Source organism: Fukomys damarensis, unplaced genomic scaffold, assembly GCF_012274545.1.
Source record: "Fukomys damarensis isolate Sample0158 unplaced genomic scaffold, DMR_v1.0_HiC HiC_scaffold_38, whole genome shotgun sequence".
Classification (NCBI taxonomy): Eukaryota; Metazoa; Chordata; class Mammalia; order Rodentia; family Bathyergidae; genus Fukomys; species Fukomys damarensis.
Window position 1 is genome coordinate 67,419,672 of NW_022900950.1, and position 21,369 is coordinate 67,441,040.

The following is a 21,369-nucleotide window of genomic DNA, read 5'->3' on the forward strand; positions in this document are numbered from 1 at the left end:
ACCCCAGCCTCCACACCTCTGCTCTCCCACTCCCCACATTGAACATGTACAGATCTTACGGTTCACTGGAGAATAAGTGGCTGTCATTTCACAGACGGGCCAGGATGTAATTAGCCACAGTGCATCAGAGTAATGGAACAGATGTCTCTTTGTAAACTGAGTTTGCTGCCAAGCTGCGCGTGCGTGTGACCTGCGGCTCACTCCAGGCCAGGCCCCTGCCCCTCCCTCTTCCTTTTGCCTTGACCCTTCTCTGTGCCCAGGCCAGAGGCCGAGCTGGCTTGAGCGTTTGTGTGTTGACTGTGTTTGCTTTCCTCTGTGTGTCCCTGGCTCACTTCTGCTACGGGAAGCTGCCGGTGGCTCAGGGGAGAATGAGAGAGCTGAACCCAGTTATTGATGGAGCCTTTCACAACAGAAGAGGTGATACCTCTCTTATGAGATAATTGGCAGTTTCACGTTGCACTTATTACCGGATGATAATACAGCAGCAAAATCATACGTTACCGTTATGCTCTCTGGCCTGTTGTTTTTCTTAACTAGAAATAAAGGCAGTGTGTGCTATCTCTCTTCTTCAAAGATTATTATTCAAAATTTAAGAGGAACAACCCATAGTGGTCCCTGAAAGATGATATACACAAATGTCAGAACACAAATTTACTGCCCAGATACCTTTAAGGTCACCTGTTTACGCGGATCACATGATCAGGTGGACCTTCACTCTTGTGCAGATATTATGGTAATATGAAGGTTATCCGTTTCTTTAAAAAAATTTTTTTTTGAACCTCTTAACTGTTGTGGCTGAGAGTTTGCTAAGAAGATGACTGAAGCCGGACATGGTGGCGCACGCCTGTAATCCCAGCACTCGGGAGGCTGAGGCAGGAGGATCGAGACCAGCCTGGGCTACATAGTGAGTTCCAGGTCATTCTCAACGACATAGTGAGACCCTGTCTCAAAAAAACACAACACAACAAAAAAAGAAGAAGGAGGAGGAGGAGGAGGAGGAAGAGGAGGAATAGTGGTATGAATAAGAAAATGGGAAATTAAAGGTGAAATTGTTAAAGTGTTACCTTCAAAGGGGCCAAAACAGTTCTTCAGGTTCTTGTGTACAATAAGAGAATTGCCAAGTATACACCTTGTAGTAAGCAGTAAGTAGGTATGTTTATTGAAGGTCATAGGAACCAGCAGAAGACCAGCAAAAACAGGCAGAAGGGCAAAAGGGCGAAAAGGGCAAAAGGAGGAGGAGGAAGGAAGAGGAGGAGGAAGCAAGAGGAGGAGGAGGAAGGAGGGGAAGAAGGGGAAGAAGGAGAAGAAGAAGAAGAAGAAGAAGATGACTGGCAGAGGGCCGCCAGGGATTTAGCTCAGTGGTTCCACTGCCTAACTCAAAAGCTCAAGGTCCCCAGTTCGATCCCCAGTACCAAAGAAAAGATGACTGGCAGAAGTCCTACTGGTAGATCAAAACCAGAGGAAAGAATGGGAAACACAAAGTCCATCAGCAGCGAGGGAAGGAAGGTGTGGAAAATAGAAAACAAATGCAGGAAGTACCTGCAGGTTCTCCTTCAAGCCCCCCACATATCTTGAGGAACACGTTCCCCATTACAGTATAGGGGAACCAAGTCATTGTGATGGCCCTGCCTTTGTTCCCCCAGATATCATGTTTGCTTTGACGGATTTTTTTTTTCTTCTGGCTACACACGCCCAACTTCAACTTTAGTCACACGGAGAAGGTGTTCTCCACGGTCTAAGATTGCACTGCAGTTTGTGTATAGATTTGGTATCTTTGTCAGAAGAAAAATACTCTTGGTTGTCACCTTGGTCACTGGAATGACCTTGGTCAGGGATAGAAAATATTGCTACATAACACAACTGTATCATTAAACAGAGCAGATGGCGAAACGAAATATATAGTAACACAAGAGCATCAAAAGTTAAAGACTGTAATTGGGACTGCAGGTTTGAATTTGATACTTGGTATCAATGAATCCTAAAATGTTCCACTAATTCCTTTTTTTTTTAATTTTAGATTTTAAGTGTTGATTCTGCTTCCCAAAACATATCCAAAGATCTTCATTTGGGCTTTTAAAACGAATCATTAAAAATTTAGAAGCAGCAGTCTATTGCTAATTTTTACCCTGCGGATTTTATGATAAATAACAGGTAGAACTCAATCTCTGGTGTATGAAATTGATACTTGCACTGCTTTAGCAACAAATAATTAGAAGTCTCCTTACCATGACCTCGTTGGTCGTCCCTGGCTTATGAAAATGGAAACCTCCCCTGATCACTGCAGAGTTTTGGTGGCAGTGATTGTGCCTTGGTCCATCTCCACACAGTTCAGCTGCCAAACCCTAAGCACTCTCTCCTTGTTGCTTTTGTCATTGTAGTTTTGCCACTCAAAAGAATCCTTTGTATCCTCAAGGTACTTTATAAGCTCCATGGTTTGTGTCGTTAGTGTAGTTCTGAATGATTCCTGCTTCCTAATTGATGCCAGTTGGGCTCAAGCCCCGATTTCAGAAGAGGTCAGTGGTTGTCCCCGGGAGAGGGTTGGACATCTCTTCAAGGAGACATGATAGCAGCGTGTCCTCTTCTTTGATCCGCCTCAAAAACTGATGATAAACTGGGCAAAAATATTCGTTGGTTATTTTAACATGAGCTAGATTTCCAGAGAGGTAAACTAAAAGGGAGCAGGGGTGTCTTTGAAATGATGGATGCCTGAGATAGCCACGATGTCCTGCCATGTGGAGCATTTAGAGGGGAAAGACCGTCAGCGTGGTCTAGTTTCACCTCCCCAGGGTCTCAAATCCCCGGCACATCCTTGCTTGCCATCTACTCTCCCTTTTTGGATACGGAATGATTTGAAGCCCTTCGTTGCTTTTGGCTGACCGGTAACACAGAGCGCGTCTTTGTTCAAAGCAACCTCAGAGGGCCAGGTAAAGCTTTCGTTATTCTCCCTCTTCTCCTGTCCAGCTCAACCATTGCTACTTCTTTCTGTTATCCCTTCTAGTAGCGTCATTACCTGACCCTCGATCACAAAGACTGTCCTCTTTCCAACATACTCAGAGTCCCATATCTTTTGAAAAAAAAAATTTTTTTTCAGATCTGTATAAAAATTCCAAATGTCATTTGACCAATGCCGGGGTCAATGAAAATTATCACAACTCATCTGCCACCTACAGGGACTTGAACCAATTACAGACCTTCACTTCCTTTAACATAGATCATGTACTGGCAAATTTTTGCTAGCACGGTATTAAGAGAAGTTCGTGTTTGTGACTTTATAGAGGGGACATGAATACTTATCTTTCTCTCCCTGCTCAGATTGATTTTTTTTTCTTGTAATTGTCATTCTTCCTACTTACAATGCCAGGACACAAATCACTAATACAAATGGAAAATCAGAATTCCTGCAGAGTTGACCATCACTGCACAGGAGCGACCAGACCCTCAGTTTGTCATAGGACTGTGTCCCTGCCCGCTGTCGCCCTGCATGGCCCCATCTTCCCCTCCGCCGTACATCCTGCGGGATTTGCACAGAATATTCAGACTCAGATTCTTCATGTCATCTCGAGGCCTGTTTCTCTGCTTGGAAGCTCTTGGCGACACTTGGTTTGACCTGAAAACTTCTACTCCTTTAGTGCTTAACCCACTCACCTTTTCCCTAAGCCTGAAGTCAGGGTCCCCAGGGAGAGCCACAGCTGAGGGCTTCCACCTCATAACCTGCACATGCTGCCAACATGCCTCATGTTTTTGTTTCACTTTTGTTATATTTTCCTCATTAAATAAAGACGATTCATTCATTACCATTAAAAATATGTCCACACAGACAGAGTCCCTGCTCCGGCAAAGCCCTCCCTAGCCGACTTCAGCCTTCATCTCCGTGAAGCACCACTCCCCAGTGGCACTGTGCCGCGTGCATTTCTCATACTCCACTCAGCTGCTCCTTCGTTTGTTTGGCCTCACGAGGCTTTCAACTCCTTGGTGGTCAGGGTCTTTTCGTTCCCTGGAGTTCTACAATCTAGGACGAAGCCTAGAATTTTGGAAGGATTCTACGAGCACATGATATCTGTGCCTGTCTACAGGACCACTTAACTCTTTGTTCAGGGGGACGGCCAATGAAGGAATGTCACGTGCTTTGCTCTAGTCAAGGGAACCTGGCCTATGAGCATAGTGACACCATTAAAAAGAGAAGTGAGGTTTTTGTTTGTTTGGTTGGTTGGATTCAATTATTATTATTATTATTATTATTATTATTATTATTATTAATTATTCCTTCTAAAATACTCAGGCTAGCATCCAGCCTTTCTGGACCATGCTGTAAATCCACTTGACTAACTTACAAATGCTATTATGGCTCTAGCCTAAACTATATTACAATTTTTTTCCTAAATGTTAGTGGCTATACGATTAAGCATCATTGTACACAGGAACCCACATTGAGGACTAAGTATAGGTGTTCATTCACTCACTTTTTAAATCCTACTATGTGCAGATGTGCCTGACAAAGGACACCCTGACAACACCATGACTGAGTGCTGTCTAATTAGCAGTGAGAAGATGACACTGAATTCCTCAATTACATGCTCACTTTTTCAAGAGTTGACATACTAGGGCCGGGGGTTTAGCTCAGCGGTTCCACTGCCTGCCTCGCAAGTGCAAGGATTGAGTTCGATCCCCAGCACCAAAAAGAAAAAAAGAAAAAAAAAAGCAGAGTTGACATACTACCACTGTATTTATCATCGATTAAATTTCCTGTATTAGTCACTTGCAATAATTTTTGAGGCAGTCACCTCAGCTCAGATTGCCACAGCAGAAACCAAATAATCTTACCAAATAAAATTATTTTCAGCAGTCATCATCCTCATCAATTCTTTATTAAAGACTAATTTTCAAACCACTTTACATTGTAGCTTAGAGTAAGTCATTTATAACCACATTTTGGAAATAGGCACATTATATTCCCGTTTCATAAATATGTTTTATTAGTAATGAGGACTGCAGTATTAGATTACTAGTAGTATTCTCGTCGTAGGTTGGAAAATGCTTAATTAACAAAGATATTGGATTAGAAAGTAATGACTGTGGCCGTATTTTTTCCCGACCAGATTATCCCCCTCCCCTCTTTGTAATTTTTAATTGCATCCACCTGTTCCACAGAGTCTATTTCAAGGGTCTGTGTCTGGAAGCTGAAACCCAGGGTAAGCAAAGTGCTGTCAGGCTCTGCTGGTCCCTTCGCCTCCGCCCCACGCCCAGTTCCTTTCTCGGCCCCATCAGCAGTCAGGCCTGGCTGGTGAGGGGTGTAGCTGGGCAGCCTGTCCATTTCACAGATTCCTGTGCTCATGTGGCCACCTTAGACTGGCATCGAATCCAGAGCCATCGTTTCTGTTGCCCTCTGAGGGTGTCTTTATTTCTGAAAATGTACAGCTCCCTCTCTTCCGTGTTCTGAGTTCATCTCACTTCCGGAGGTGCAGTTATGCCAAAGGGGGAGGGTCATGGCACCAGGGCAGCTACCAAGGTGCCCTGCCCAGCACGTTGTATATTCTCCTCACCCTGGTGAGCCACATCTCTGCCTTAGCCAAAATGTTTTCCTCATTGTCGGTTGGTTTCATTTGGTTTGGTTTGGTTGGTTTCTTTTGGTTTGGTTTGTTTTTTACCCAGTATCGGGGACTGAAATTCAGGGCCTTCACCACTGAGCTACCTCCCCAGCCTGATTTTTATTTTTTATTTTGAGACAGGGTCTCATCATTAATTTGCCCAGGCTGGGCTCAGACTTGTGATCCACCTGCCTCAGCCGCCCAGGTTGCTGGACTGTTTTTCACTTGAGACCTGTCTTACCTTCTTGACCTCCACTCTAACTGGGATCCTTGCACTGTTTTGATTCCATTTGTGACCCTGCCTGGGCTTAGTTATCTTTTGTGTCTTTGGTGTTCTTTCCATTATCCTCCTTTGTTATTTTTCCGAGGAATGGGACTCTCGTGATAATGTACTATGTTTCCGCAAGGACCAGAAACGTGTTCTCTGAAGAAGCACCGATGGCTGCATTTGTAGACACTTCCCTAGCACACGGGGAGTTTGTTTCACCCTAAATGAAGGAGTTCTGGACAGCTTAAATCTGGAGTGGCTCACTGCTTCCCTAACAGCAGGCAATTACGTTACACTCAGGGAGGCTCTGACACTTGTTCTTATGCAGATAGTTGTCTGAGAGAACAGGAAGAGCGTGAGAAATACGTGGGAGACACGTGACTTTTCCTCAGCTGTGGAGCACCCACAATTGTGTCCTAATTGCTGGCACCACCGAGCTGTCTGGGCTTAATGTTTTGTTCAGTATATTTCCCAAGGTCTCTAAATGCACGGGGGATTCGTGCTCATAAAACCTTCTCTTAAGGTCCTTCCACTCACCCAGCAGGTAAATCATTCTCAAGCTAATAAGAAGGTAAGCACTCTTAGGAACATGGCTTTGAAGTACTCTGGCCAGTTCTGAATTCCTCCTGGCTTTGAAGTACTCTGGCCAGTTCTGAATTCCTCCTGGGAGGGAGAAGTGACCTTTCTGACCCTTTTGTGGCACAGCCAGGGAGCCAGCACCCTTCACTTGGCTTTGCAGAAGAAGAGAAGAGGCCTGGTAGGATGCACAAGTGGGTGGCCAGAAGTGGCTGCTGAGAAGGCTGTTCAGGAACAAAGACCCTCCTGTCCCTCTTCCTGGGTGGGAAAGAAATGGCTTCTCAGTCAAGTGTGTGCCCTTCTCTCTGAATCAGAGGCCAGCCCTACCCAGGAAAGAGAGCAGCGCAGCTCAGCCAGGAAGATCTATGATGGATACCTCCTTCCTCCCACAAGGCTCTCAAGGAAAAGCTGGCAAGGGACACAGAACCGCTCCCCAAGCGCTGCTGTCTCAACCCCAGGTTACAAATGAGGATTGATGTTAAGCTGAGACACTGTAACGGCCTTATCACAGCGATCATTCTAGAACAGCCATCTCTCCTCTCCTCTCCCTTCACATCTGACTGGCTACCTATTGTTCCTCATTGCCAGCTGCTTGTTTGAAGAGCTCTGCAGCATTTGCAGGTATAAAAGAATGTGCAACTTTTTTTTTTTCCTCTCCTCTTCCTTGAAGTCATTGTCTATATTTAGGTCAGTGACGTGATGAGAGATGTTGATGTGTTTTGTACCTCGAGATGAAAATTGCCTCTCTGGATACGGGGAGTAGCGAGGCTCTGAGGGCGCCCACTGCCTCGTGCTCTGTGGCTGGCAGCAGGCAGCAGCCCCCATCCTGTGGCTGCCCTTGGCCACAGGGCGCGATCAGCCCTCTGCCAGCCGCCAGCATGGTGCACAAAAGCACAGTATCACAGAAACCTCACCCTGGCCTCCTGGATACTCTTTGTGATGAGGAAACTATCATACAAAAAGGTGAGGAGGAAGGTCGCAGGAAGTTGCTTTATCCTTAACCTGGAGTCCTTATCCTGTGCTGGGCTCCGACAGGTAGAAGATATAGTCCTGACAAGTCCTGCCACAAAGGAACATTGCCTTTTTAATGTGCAAACGTTTCAGTCAGAGAAAGTGAATAGACACCTCCTCCTTCAGGGAACTAGGAGACAATCACAGCCACCCCCCAGCACCAGCCTCCTTTCCTCTTCCAGTTCTAAGAGAAAGAAATTCTGATTTTTCTGTCCTCATTCTTCTTTCTTTTTCTTTTCTTTTTTTTTTTTTTTAAGGAGGGAGGGAATTGCATCACACTGCTCTTAAGCCACTGTCTTCTACCTCATCTTCCTCTGTCTTCATAGGGTTCATTAACTTGATAAGAGGAGGGGGAGGGGATTCAGGAGGGGCTGCCTAGGGGTTGCCCTGAGGTTTGAGAAGATGAACTGCTAATGATGTTGAAAACTGTACCTTTTCAGACTGTAGGAAAATCAGGCCCTTTTCCACTTCCTCTGATTGTACTGCAAGAACTGAAAAGCAGGGGCCGGGATGGGGTAGAGGGGTATGTGGGCTAGCAGGGGTGGGGAGTAGACAGATCTGGCTACCAAGGTCTGCTATCTGATCTTGTCAAGCTGAAGAGTCGGAAACAAATGGGTGGAGGAGTAGATTAATTTGTTAGGTCAATTATTGAACATTCTTGCCCAATACTTGCAACCTAGCGAAATGAGTGCAGATTGGCAGAAGGGATGTTTTGATCAACGTCGGTGACCCTCACCATTCTGTGTAGGGCGCAAACCCCAGAGCCTGTGACGGCTCAGACACACTAGTGGTTGCCAGCCCTTCCCCATCTTCTAGGGTGATGGAGGCTGATGAGATGCAAGACAACCATCTAAATCATCTGCCCAAGATAGTCCGCCCCGGTTTGTGCTGGTTGTCCTAGTTTAGGTGAAAAATGATGTATTTGCCCTCATTATACCTCTCAGCGATGAGGAGAAGCTGAGAGATTCCCAGCTTCGGCGTGCTTTTGATTTTTATTCTCTGTTCTCTCACACGCTTTAGAGCCTACTCTCAAACACACACTGGAAACCAAGGCAGTGAAGCCAGGATTTTTCCCATTTGTACTTAGTGGCGGTATAAGAAATATGAAGATACGACAAAAATTACAGATATACTTGAATCCCAGACCAAAAATCATCCACTGGCTTGCTTTGCTTCTGAAATAAATAGCAAGGTGGGGGTGATGTGTCAGTGGACAGCATTAGTTAAGTGACAACAACCCAGGCTACTGACCTCTGACCTCCGGAATTTCTGCTTCAGTAAGTATTTCACTTCCTCCTCGATTTTACCCAGTGACAGTGATTGCCGGGCGTCAGTGCCGACTGCATTGCAGATATCAGGAACAGCATTGAGCCTGAGGGGCGAGCGGTGGGGTAAATATTTCAAACCGATGAGCAGGTTTGGGCCTGTAGACTTATCAGTTGCTTAACTAGAATCTAAATTGGAAAGGCTAGCAAACATCCATTCATTAAACAAATTATTTATTGAGTCCTTGTTGGGTGCCAGCCACTGTTGTCGGTGCTTAAAATACATCGGTGGATGGAGAAGATAAAGACCTTCTCCCTTGTGCAGCTTACATTCTAGCGGACGTTAAATGGAATCAATAAGGGTAAATGATATAGCATGTCCGCCTGAGCGCTATGGAAAGAAAGCATAGAGCAGGTGAGGGAGAGTGGAGTGGAGACCCCGGGCAGGAGGCTGGCTGGGAGCTGCAATCGCCTACTCCCTTCCGTGCAGACCCAGTAGCCTGCTGGAGGCCCCAGGGGTGAGGCTGGCACTTGCAGGTAGACAGAGAGCTGCAGGCCCATCTCTTTGCTGCATGAGTTTCATGGAAGGGTGCAGGATTGGAGGGCAGGTGAGGGACAACTGTAGGTCCTGTCTTGAGGGTGGAGAGTTTCTCTTCACTGTCCCGGTTCACTTCAGGATTCCCAACGAGAGTTCTGGGGTCCTTTTCTGCCTCTCTCAGTGGTTCATCGTGTAAGCTTTCTGCCAGTGGCCATGCTGTTTTCCCGGACTCAACATCACAACACCATCAGGTACAGGTTTAAAATCCGGCTGAGCTGATTGACAAGGAATCGTTTGTCGGTGGTTTAAGGAAGGTGAAGCACTTGTCTTTAAGGCCCCTGCTTCCTTATTTGTCTTCTGCCTCATCACCATGATGATGATGTTGATGATGTTGGTGGTGATGGTGAAGATCGTGGTGGTGATGAAGATGATAGTAACGGTGGCCCTGATGATGATGTCATGGCGATGTCGACAGTAATGGTGGTCCTGATGGGGAAGATGGTCCTGATGATCATGACCCTGACTTGATTTCCTCACCAACAAAAAGAGCTTTAAAACTGTGTGAACGTTACAAACTTTTGGGCACCAATACGTGGTTTCAACTAACTCCCTAAATAATGAAATTCCCGTAGGTAGTCCTGCGCATGGAATTAATACTTTTCAAAAGTAAATACTTCTGGATGCCTTCATTTCACTGGGATGAGAGTTTTATCTCACTTAATCCCCACACATCTTTTGAATATATAAACATGATGTTCCACATTAACGTAAATCAGAAAAAAAATGAGCTTGGCCCCCAGTTATCCAGTCACCAAATTGTGGTCAGCTTCTGAACTCAAAAAAACAGCAGTGCCCAGGCTAAGTTCCCCATCTCTTCTCCTACTTTTGGCCTCTTCTGTTCCAGTCAGTCTGTGGCAGAAAGACATAGCTTGCAGTGGGCCCTTCTTGCCTAGATTAGCTTGTTGCTTAGTACACGTTTTACAGCCTGGGCAATAAAGAATTCATCTTATTAAACTGGAACTCCATGATCCATACATGTAGACAGAATCACCCATTCTTAAAATGATAGCAGTGAGTTAATTCTGATAATAGATGTAGCAGCTTCCAGTCAATTAACAGCAGATTTTTCTCACAAGAACCTTCAAGCTGTGTCACCAAACCTTTGGCATGAGAAACGGCCATAGGACAAGTTATAGAAGTATATGGAGAGGTCCTCAAAGTACTCCCATCCCCTAACCTAGTGAGGCTACACTTTAAAAAAATTTTCCTATAAAGTGCACACCTATAATCCCAGCACTCTGGGAGACTGAAACAGGAGGACTGGCAAATTCAAATCCAGCCAGGTAACTTAGCACATTAGCAAAACTCTATCTCAAAATAGAAAAGGTCTAGGGATATAGCTCAGTGCAAAATCCCTCTGTTTAGTACTGCTGAGAGAGATGGAGACGGAGACAGAGAGGGAGAGGAAACAGACATATATGTAAGGATGTTCACAATAGCATTATTTATAGTGAAAATTGGGTAGACTTAGATAACTGAAAGTAGACAAGTGATTAAGTTATGGTACATTCCGCTGCTATTCAAGTCTTATTTTAAAAGTCTTTAATGAAATGGAATCTGTGATATAATGCATGGTAAAAGATAGAATAAAAAACTACATGTGTGCCTAATGTTTTATTTTTAAAAAAACAAAGAAAATTACATTTATTGGGGGCTAATTAGGATTTACAAAGCAGGAAAACAGAAACCGAAGCCATGTTGGAAATATGTTCTTTATCTCAATCTTTTTAAGAGAGTAAAGATGTAAACAACTTGAGACTGGATTTTTGGCTTAGTGAAATGGAAAGTAAGTATTTGTTTTCACAATTACTTCTGGAGTAAGATTTTAAAGAAATAACCTAGGGAAAATGTGGCGGTTTTTCTCATCAGCCTAATTTCCCAATGAAATTACAGGATAGGTGAAGATCAGGCTTTGAAACTACTTTGTTTCTTTAATATTTTCTTCTTGGCCTTAAAACATATTTTACCAAGTTATATTCCAGTAAAAGGTATAAGTTTTGTGGTTACACGGCTCTTCAGAAGCAGTCTCTTTCAAAGAAAAGCAGAGGGTGTATGCGAGTTGTGTAAGAGTTGGTTCATTGCCAAGATGCTGAAACAAGTTGGTGAACTGGCTGACAAGTTTTTATCTGATCAGATGAGTGGCACATGGGACATGTATATCACAGTCATGGGGGCAGATATGCCATGCCACCTCGTGGCAGTCGTGTGGCTGAAGGATTTCTATGTACTAGGGATCAGAAGTGGGGAGGAAGCTTGGGGGTTCCCATGCAGAGCAGAGCCCCATTGACTAAACAAGAAATCCACGTCATCAAAACAATGTCTTAACATTACAGGAACATATTATATTTAGCGTGTGAGAAAACAGCTATGAGTAAGAGCCATATATGTCCTAGAAGGACTTTGGATCAAAAGTATAAAATGTCAACACTCAAGGTGAGACAAAAACAGTCTTCAAACTTGGTTAGGATTAGTTTGGAGAAAGATCTGAGTCAAGCATTTAAGGAAAGCTACCTATTTACACCTAGGGTTTTTTTTTTTTATCTTGTTTTCATAATCATATCTGAGAATCTTTGAGTATTGAGAAAATAATGTCCTAACTGCCTGTGACCACTTACCAACTGGCAGTATGGTCCAATTAGAAGAGGATGCCCTGTAATTAGGAGGAAGCAAGTTGAAGCCAGGCACAGTGCCACACACCTGTAATCCTGGCTACTTGGGAGTCTGAGGCAAGAGTATCACTGGTTTGAGGGTAACTTAGTGAGACCTTGCCTCAAAATAAATAAGAGCTGGGGATGTAGTCCAGTGGTAGAGCACTCACCAAATATGCACAAAGTCCTGGGTTCGGTCTTCAGTGCTAAAAAAAAAAAAAAAAAAAAAAGCTGAGGGCTGGCCTTGGCCATCTACCCACTCAAACGATTGTAGACATTGCTCTGTCTTCCCTAAGCCAGACCTGAGAACAGAATGACGAGGTACTGAGGCGCCCACAACTGGAACCACAGTATTGATGGGGCAGAATGCCTTTCAGCCTTACATTCACAAGTATACATAGTCTGCAGCTCCCTTTGCAGCTCCCTGTCCCTCGCGTAGCATCTCTCACTGCTCAGGCACACTACGCATTTCTCTTTCCCTGCGTAACCCACACACTGGAGGAGTTGGAGACTCAGCCCATCGTTCCCTCTGCTTGCACCCGTCTGAAATACTCCGCTGCTTTTCTCTGCATATTGATACTGCTATCCGCCTTCCACGCCTAACCACCTCAGACAGAAACTATTCACTCTTTCCATACTCATAGACTTGATTCTAGAGAGAAGGTCTTGCTTTGTAGTTCAGATGGGCCTTGATCTCACAGCGATCCTCCTGCCTCAGCCTCTCAATTACTGGGGCTATGGCCATATGCCATCATGCCTGGCATTATCACAGGTTTTTATAGGTGCTTTAATTTAATTTTTTTTTTTTTTTTTTTTTTTGTGGTACCGGGGATCAAACTCTGGTCCTTGCGCTTGCGAAGCAGGCCACCGAACCACTGAGCTAAATCCTCAGCCCTATAGGTGCTTTAATTTAATTTTTTTTTTTTTTTTGTGGTACCGGGGATCAAACTCTGGTCCTTGCGCTTGCGAAGCAGGCCACCGAACCACTGAGCTAAATCCTCAGCCCTATAGGTGCTTTAATTTAATTTTTTTTTTTTTTTTGTGGTACCGGGGATCAAACTCTGGTCCTTGCGCTTGCGAAGCAGGCCACCGAACCACTGAGCTAAATCCTCAGCCCTATAGGTGCTTTAATTTAATTTTTTTTTTTTTTTTGTGGTACCGGGGATCAAACTCTGGTCCTTGCGCTTGCGAAGCAGGCCACCGAACCACTGAGCTAAATCCTCAGCCCTATAGGTGCTTTAATTTAATTTTTTTTTTTTTTTTGTGGTACCGGGGATCAAACTCTGGTCCTTGCGCTTGCGAAGCAGGCCACCGAACCACTGAGCTAAATCCTCAGCCCTATAGGTGCTTTAATTTAATTTTTTTTTTTTTTTTGTGGTACCGGGGATCAAACTCTGGTCCTTGCGCTTGCGAAGCAGGCCACCGAACCACTGAGCTAAATCCCCAGCCCTATAGGTGCTTTAATTTAATGTTCATTTTTGCTATACATTCTCTCCCCCCATCAGATTGTTATTTATCCCCGTATAACTCTGATGACAAACCCAATGACTTCATACAGTAGGTGCTTAATAAATGCTGGCTGCTTTGAGTCATACACAATATGTTAGTTGAATATGACTTGATGCAGCATGAGACAGTAAAGCTTAATTGTCAACCTGCCTGGCTTCACAGACACCTACAGGATTAATAGAGCACATTTTTGGGTGTGTCCGGATGGGTCACGGAGGCGTGACCTCAGGTACTATCTCTGCTTCTTTGCCTGTTCCTCTTTGACACCGTTCCCAGCCACTGTGAACTAAGTAGCCCTTCTGCCCTTCTGCTTTGGAGCCAGCTGACCGTGGACTGAATCCCCTAAAACCACGAGCCAAGTTAAACCTCTCCTCCTTTAAATTATGAGTGTCAGGTATTTTCCAGACAAAAACTGTCCAGAAGGCTGGGGATTTAGTTTAGTGGTTCTGCCGCTACCTCGCAAGAACAAGGCCCAAGTTGGATTCCTGGTACCAAAAAAAAAAACAAAAAACTGTCAAGAAATGTGACCTTAGGACAGATTATTTGAAGTCAGAATGACTCTAAAAGACTCAGATTGCAAAGGTTATTGTAATACCAATCTATTATAATAGCTAAGATTTTTAGTCTGTGCTACATTCTAGCCATAACACAAATTTATTTCCATGCGTATCCCACTTGATCGTCCCAACAAAAGAAATTGGATTTCACATACTAGTCCTTCTTGTAACAATTGCTCTGGTTCTCTCACAGTTTCTCCAGCTATCATTGGTATTCAGTCGCGTTCAATGATTTCCCTATTCTAGGGAACCTCTAAAATAGTCCTGCTTTAACAACTATTTATGAATACACACTATGTGCCAGGAACTCAACAGACACTGGGGAGAGAAAACCGAAATAGTCCCTAACCTCATGTCAATGAGTCTAACTGCAGAGACAGACATTAATGAAATAATTACATACATGCATAATTACAGCCCCTAAGAAGGGCAGTGCTGTGACAGAAACATATGGAGGGCCATGAACATATCTCAGCTAGCTGAGGGAGGGAGGGGCCAGGCAGGGAAGGTTTCTCACAGGTCCAGGAAACTCATAGCAGGTTCTTAGGGCAGCAAGTCTCAAATTTTCATACTCATGGCCAGCAGCAGAAACCAGGGACTTGTTAGAATTACAAATAATCAGATCCCTCTCAAACCCCCTACAGCAGAGACTCTGGGAGTGGCGCCTAGCATGATGGTTTGTTTGTTTGTGTAAGTCTGAGAAATCTATTCACCTTCATTTCCTTTTCTTTTTTTTTTTTTTACATTCTTATTTTTTAATTGGCCCATACTAATTGTACATATTTATGTGGTAGAGCATTACATTTCAATACATGTATACATGTGGAATGATCAGATTAAGATAATTGGGGAATCTATCATCTCAAACATTTATCATGGCTTTGTGTTGAGAATATTCAGCTGCTGGGGATTTAGCTCAGTGGTGCCGCACCTGCCTTGCAAGCACAAGGTCCTGAGTTTGGTCCCCGGTACTGGGGGGAAGAAAAGAGAATATTCTCTCCACTAGCTGTTTTGAAATGTTCAGTTAATTCTTGTCAACCTTAGTTGTCCTACTGTCCCATAGAACATTAGAAGTCCCGTGAGCTATCCTCCCCTATCTCTCCTCCGCCCAGGCCCTTCCTAGGCTCTGATGACCACTGTCGCATCACCTGTGTCTTTGAGACCAACTCTTTAGCTTCCACATACAATGGGGACTATGCAATATTTGTGTCTGTGCCTGATTTGTTTCATTTAACATAATGTCCTCCCCTTCCATCCATGTTGCTGCAAATGACAGGATTTATTCATTTGTATGACAGGGGAATGTTCCACTGTGTGTTCCAGGTTTCAGTAAGCCTTCTAGGGTCCTGTGATGGACCCTGAATTTGGAGAACCACTATACCAGCAAGCGAGGTAGAACAGGGACAGGGTAGAGCAGCAGAGTAGCAAGGCTCACTGGCCAGTGCAAAGAGCCTGAGAAAAGGTGGCTGGGTGGAGGAGTCAGACTGCTTCAGGGCTCTGGGAAGGATTCTGCCCACTGTCCTAAGAGTGGCATGAAGCCAGTGAAGAGTTATCAGCAGAAAGGTGATAAAATCCCATTTGCATTTTGAAAGCCTCCTTCAGACCACACAACTGATGCAAAGGGGTTGACATGGGGAGACTTATTTGGAAATGACTTCAGTCTCCGAAATTGAAAGCTGATAGGAGGCAGTAATAGAATATGGAGACAGATGGAAGTGAACCAGTGCTCAATACATGCGAGGTATTGAGTGGGGGGAGCTCCAGGGAAAGCGCTTTGATGATACTTTGAAATGGGACAGAGAGAGAGGGATGTGGCAGGACTGAGCCCAGGTTTTTGGCTTGTCAAATAAGATCGACAGTAGTGTTTCCAGTCCCTGAGAGACAGGCTGGAAGTCACACGTTTCCTTTGGATCAGACTGATACCAGGTTTAAGGTACTTTAGAGGTATGACTAGACATTGATAGAAATCGCACAGGTAAAAGTCAGGGGGGGAAATTAACACATACACCAAAAATGGAGAAGAAAGGGAGTTTTTTAAATATTTATTTGCCCATCTTGTTATTCATTCATTCATTGTACCTGTTCTGTCTTCCCAAGGACATGGAAGCTTTTGCAAGATAAAAGAGGGATGAGGACAGCTATGGCAGATCTTGATTTCCAGGCTCACCGTGTTGGAACCCCCTTGAAAGGGAGAGGTTATGTTTCAGAAAGACTGGCCCAGGAGTGTTATACACAGGCCAGGAAGCGGAAGAGCGTTACAGTAATTCTTACGATGCTAAAGGATCGCCTCATTCCTTCTAATAGTGACATAAATTTAACATTTGGTGACGACAGATTCACATGCGTCCATTCATTTTATTACATCCGTGTGGCTCTATATTTTTAACCTGTAAAGCTGTATAGTTTGGGAATAAGCAAAGATAAACTTTGAGAGTATGGAAAACTAGGTTTTTCTGCTTTCAACTTTCCCAGCCAAACAAAGGGTGGTTATTTCAGTGGGAAAGCTGCTACTAACTAGAAAGGAAAGCCCCACACAGAGCTTGCGAGCGCTGGGGAAGACACTTTCAGCTGAACCAGGCTGGTCCTGGGAGAAGGTGCAGCTCCCGTCCTCTAGGGGAAAGGGGCGGGCAGGGAGGGCCCTTGCATGAGAATGAGGACCTAGGTGACCCCCATCTGTTTCTCCCGCCTCCCTCCCTCCCCCACCGCTGCCATGGTGACGGGTCTGGTATCACGGTAAGCCTTATGCCCCAGAGAAAACAATACTCTGTTTGAACAGTGTGAGTTGGGCCTCTAAGCGCCCGTGTTTTTTTGCAGCCCCATCCCCCACAGCTGGATTCTTACAAAAGGCAGCTTTTTTTTTTTTTCTTAACCGGAGGGTCAGCGCACTGCTGCTCATCGATTCGAGCCCAGTTTATCCCTGGACACTTTCCACTTGTTTGTTTTTCAACTCGCACCACAGTCTCAACGCTGTGGCGTGAAGCTACTGATGTGGCCAGCTGCATCCCCTCTGCGCAGCTCTGCGGAGCAGTGTGCTCTTTTCTTTTCTGTCTTCTTGTCACTGCTGTTGACTCGCCAGGCTGGGGCTGTCTGAGCTCAACTGAATTTGTAACAATGCAATCAACATCTCTATTTTTATCCTGGCATCTACACACACACACACACACACACACACACACACACACACACACACGCACGCCATTTCTAGGTCTCAGAGCTTGCAGTCTTCAAAGAATGATGTTGGGATTGAGGTGAAATGTACCCAGATGAGATATCTCCACCCCTGGGTGCACTGAGTCGTTTCTTTTTCCAAGTGCACAAGGGTTCGAGCCTTAGAAATATTATTTATTATGCTCATTGTCATCTTTCTCATGGCTGTGTTGTGCTCTGAGCTGCTGTTATCTCTTGAGATCTAAGATACATTAATTGTAGGTGAGGGAGGGAGCCCAGGTCTGATTTCTCAAACTCATCTTCAGAGAAGACTTCAGTGTTGAACAGAAACTTTTAACTTCATCCCAGTTGATCTCTGGAAGCCTGACCTAGAGTGTATAGTAAGCTAGTAGCAAATACAATATCATAGTATTGCCTTTGATAACTACTCCGTGGATGCAAAATATCTTTTCCTACCCCTGCATGCTGCTAATTATTTATTTTTATAATCTATAGAGGTAGATATTTTAAGAGCCTTGGGTTCAGGATGCCTTCGATTTGAATTCCACTCTGCCACTTATAAGCTGTATTCTTGAGCTAATTCATTTCTTTGGGTCTCAACTTTCTCTTCTTTTATAAAATGGAGATTTTTAACCTCTCATACATATATCACAGAACGTATCTCACAGGATTGCTGTGAATATTGTTCAAAGCCAGTATTCATAAGAGACCATAAAACTGGGTCTAATGCATAATAAGCCCTCAGTTAACGTTGGCTGTTGTCATATGACAGCCTGTACCTACCTGTAGTCAAGGGAATGATTCTATCCTCAAAAGAGTTTTCTTTTAATGAACAGATCTTACCTTTCCTTATTGTTGAATTTGTAAGCCATGCTTCTAGAGAGAATACATGGTCAAGAAGTTCCAGAACAGAACCTATTTGTCTTTCATTTGTAAGTAGAGTTTTCTGGCTTCTCAGTCTGTCTTGCTCAGCCAGAATTTTAGTTTCCTTTCATCAAAATTACATTTTGGTGCTCAAGTGTTCTAAATCCAAGTTTGCATTCATCTAATATTGCCCCATTAGATTCTAACTCCTAATGACACCCCCTTTTCTATGCATCATATAGCCATGGGAGTCGCATACAGAACTCTCTGTAGATGTTTTCCTTCATCTTTGTCACCCAGGTCGCTCCATCACTTCTGGCCCTACCCACATTACTAATTGAAGGAAGGTCAGTTGCCGGACTATTTCGGTAAGAATCCAAAGGAGGGAGTCACAGAACTCAGATGCAAGTGTGGGTTCAGTTGGTCTTCAGGAAACTTGGAGCCACTCTGAGCCCTAGAAAGTACATCATCTGCTTGGCTAGCCACATCATAGGGGTTTGTACCCACTCTAAGCTGTGAGAGCTATACCCCCAAATTTTGTGAATCACAGTGTGGCCATATCTACACAATAGCCCCAAGTAAGACTCAAACAACCGTGGGCAGAGATTTGTAAGGAGCAGTGCTATAAGAATTGCAAAGTTCCCATGTGAGATATGTTCACAGGTGCCTGCAGACACACCTCCTTGTCTTCATCCTGGGTAGGTGTTCAAGGGTAACTAGTTGGCTTTTCCTTCTTCAATCAATGTCTTTATCCAAGCAATACAGTCACATAATTTGAGAGGTCACAAAGTTCTGTAAAACTTGTGTGATAAAACATCGGTCCTGCCCCACCCCCCCTCCATCCCAATTTCTTTTCTCCAAAACTTACTCTGTCTTCTAGTACGAGCCAGGTATCTTCTAATACGAACCTCTGCACTTCTAAAAATGTGTTTAGAAAAGTTATTTCTTGATTCTTGTCTTCAGTACTACCTACTGACTCCCTAGCAAGGAAGATAAAGATTCTGCTTCCTCTCCCTGTACCTTCCTAGTTATTGTTATATCATCACTTTCGGCGAGATTGTACTTAATTTGTGTGTCTCTGTGTGTATGCAGCTAGGAAAGAGACCAGTGGTGGACTTGGATGACATTTCTGCTGCATACAACTTTAACTTCTGCCTGAAGTTATTGGTTATATTTCTGTGTTTGTTTGTTTGTTCAATTTTCTCTGCTCCTGTCCTTAAATCATTCACAGAATCTTCACTGGAAGGGATCTTTCTCAGCTCACTGCAAACATGTGATAGGAAATATGCTTCTTTTTCTTCTTGGAATTATCCCTGGAGTTCTTTATCTTTCAGCTCACATTGGGATCAGTGCTGAGACTTCTGCAGTATGGGCACCCTCAGCCTGCAGTGTACTTATTCCTGGGCTGCACTCCTGGTCGGTAGATTCCAAGTCTTCCCTGGCTTGGCTTAGGGCCCGCTGTAGTGAAATGTATTCTCTAATCCCTTTCTGAGAAAAAGTACAAGATGCACATTTTTGAGGCTGTGCAAGTATGAAAATAGATTTATTCTTTTCTTGCATTTGATTGGATGTCATATTCCGGGTTGCAAATAATTTTCAGAGGGAATTCTGTAGGATTTCCTTCATTTCCTTCTGGCCTTCAGGGTTGCTGTCAAAAAGTACACTGCCATTCTAATTCCCAGCTTTGGGAAACTGTTTGGATCTGTTCTTCATTCTTGACTCTCTGAGATTTCACCATGCTATACCTGGTGGCCCTTTATGAACTCATTGTTCAAAGAATTTTCTAGGCCCTTTCAATCTGGTTTCTCTCCTTGTATTATGGAACTCTTACTATTTGGATGTTTTACCTCTTGGACTCATTCCTATTTGATAGTCTCCCATTTTGCCTCTTTTTCAATTTTTTTTTGACTTTTTCAAAGATTTTTATCATATCTTCCCACCCATTAGTTTAATATTATTTCTGCTACCATATTCCCAATTCATACAAGTTTAAATTTTCTAAATGTTTATTTATATAACATCTTGTTCTTAATTCATAAGTCCAGTTTTCTTAACTGTTCAAATAATTTGTTAATGATTTTTTTTTGAAATGTTTTTCCATTGTCTTTTTCTCTATTTTATCTTTTCCATTTCTGCATTTTGTGTTGGAGACTGCTCAAATTTCTGGTGATGTTTGTCTATACATTCACAGAGTGAGGTATTCGCAGTCTAACTCGGAGCCCTGTGTTTATTGTGAGGACTCTCAAGTGGTGATCATTAGTCTGGCGGCCATGGGAATCCAAGATCTATTAGTCATCTCTCATAGGTTGGTTAATTTCCCAGAGGAGCCTACTAGTCTTCTACCGAGGAGCTACGAGACGGTCTGCCGGTGTTCCTAAAGCCAAGAGCATCCGTCTATTGCTTATCCAAATTGTTTAAGACCAGAAGTGTTTCAGATTTGGGACTTATCTCCGATTTTAGGATATTTGTGCATACATAATGAGATATCCTGGGAATGAGACCCAAGATTAAACACGGAACTGATGTAGATTTCGTACAGTATTTTTAATGTGTCCTTGTTTTGACTGACCAGTCACACGAGGTCAAGCGTGGAATCTCCTACCTGTGGTGTTATGCTGCTACTGAAAAAGTTGCAAGCTTTGGAGCGTTTTGGAATTCAGAATTTGGGGTGAGGGATGCTCAGCCTGTTATTGTGTGACCATGCGCAGGATGAGGAAGAAGAATCTGGTGCTCCTTGGACTGAGTCTTCCTGCTTCTTGACCACATATTGTGCCCATTACCAGAGGTACCTAGAATCTCCAGCCCCTCCAGTTCCTGAGCTTTAGGATTCTTAGCATGCTTTGGCTTACTTCTCTTGGTTTTTCTCCATTGTAAGTTTAGATTGCAGCATTTACTTCCCTGCTAAATTAGCACTCATACATCTACTTCCTCATTTCCAGAGTTGTGTTGATAGCTCATATTTGCTCTTGCCCCTTTCCTTTCTGCTCTCTATGGAATTTTTTTTTTTTTTGTAAAAAATCTCTATTGTCATTTTGTGGAGTTTGAATGGGTAAAATAGAAAAAGCGACAAACATGCATTCAATATTCTGTGTTTAACTGTAATTTATGAAAAGACACTTTGCTTCTAAAAAATACCCTATTTCTCCATGCATCAAAATAAAACTGTCTAGACTAGCTGCTATATGCCTCATCCCAGAATATTTACATTTAGGCTAAGTCTGCATCTGAATCCCCTGAAAAAATGCACCATGGTCTAGCCTAAATAACTGGAACTATTCAACCCCTAAATCTGTGTGAGGCCCAAGAGATCATCCCCTTGT

General features: G+C 43.7%; 1 protein-coding gene and 1 long non-coding RNA gene across 2 annotated transcripts in view; one reads left to right on the plus strand and one right to left on the minus strand.

Annotated features, from left to right (window-relative positions):
- LOC104853069 overlaps nucleotides 1–219 on the minus strand; it is a 19,528-nt gene extending 19,309 nt beyond the window's left edge. Inside the window, exon 1 of the long non-coding RNA XR_777676.2 lies at nucleotides 60–219. This is a non-coding gene — a long non-coding RNA (uncharacterized LOC104853069). The remainder of the gene's footprint in view (nucleotides 1–59) is intronic.
- Nucleotides 1–21,369, plus strand: part of Maml3 (mastermind like transcriptional coactivator 3) — a 398,475-nt gene that overhangs the window by 287,844 nt on the left and 89,262 nt on the right. The gene's annotated exons all lie outside the window — the stretch shown is intronic.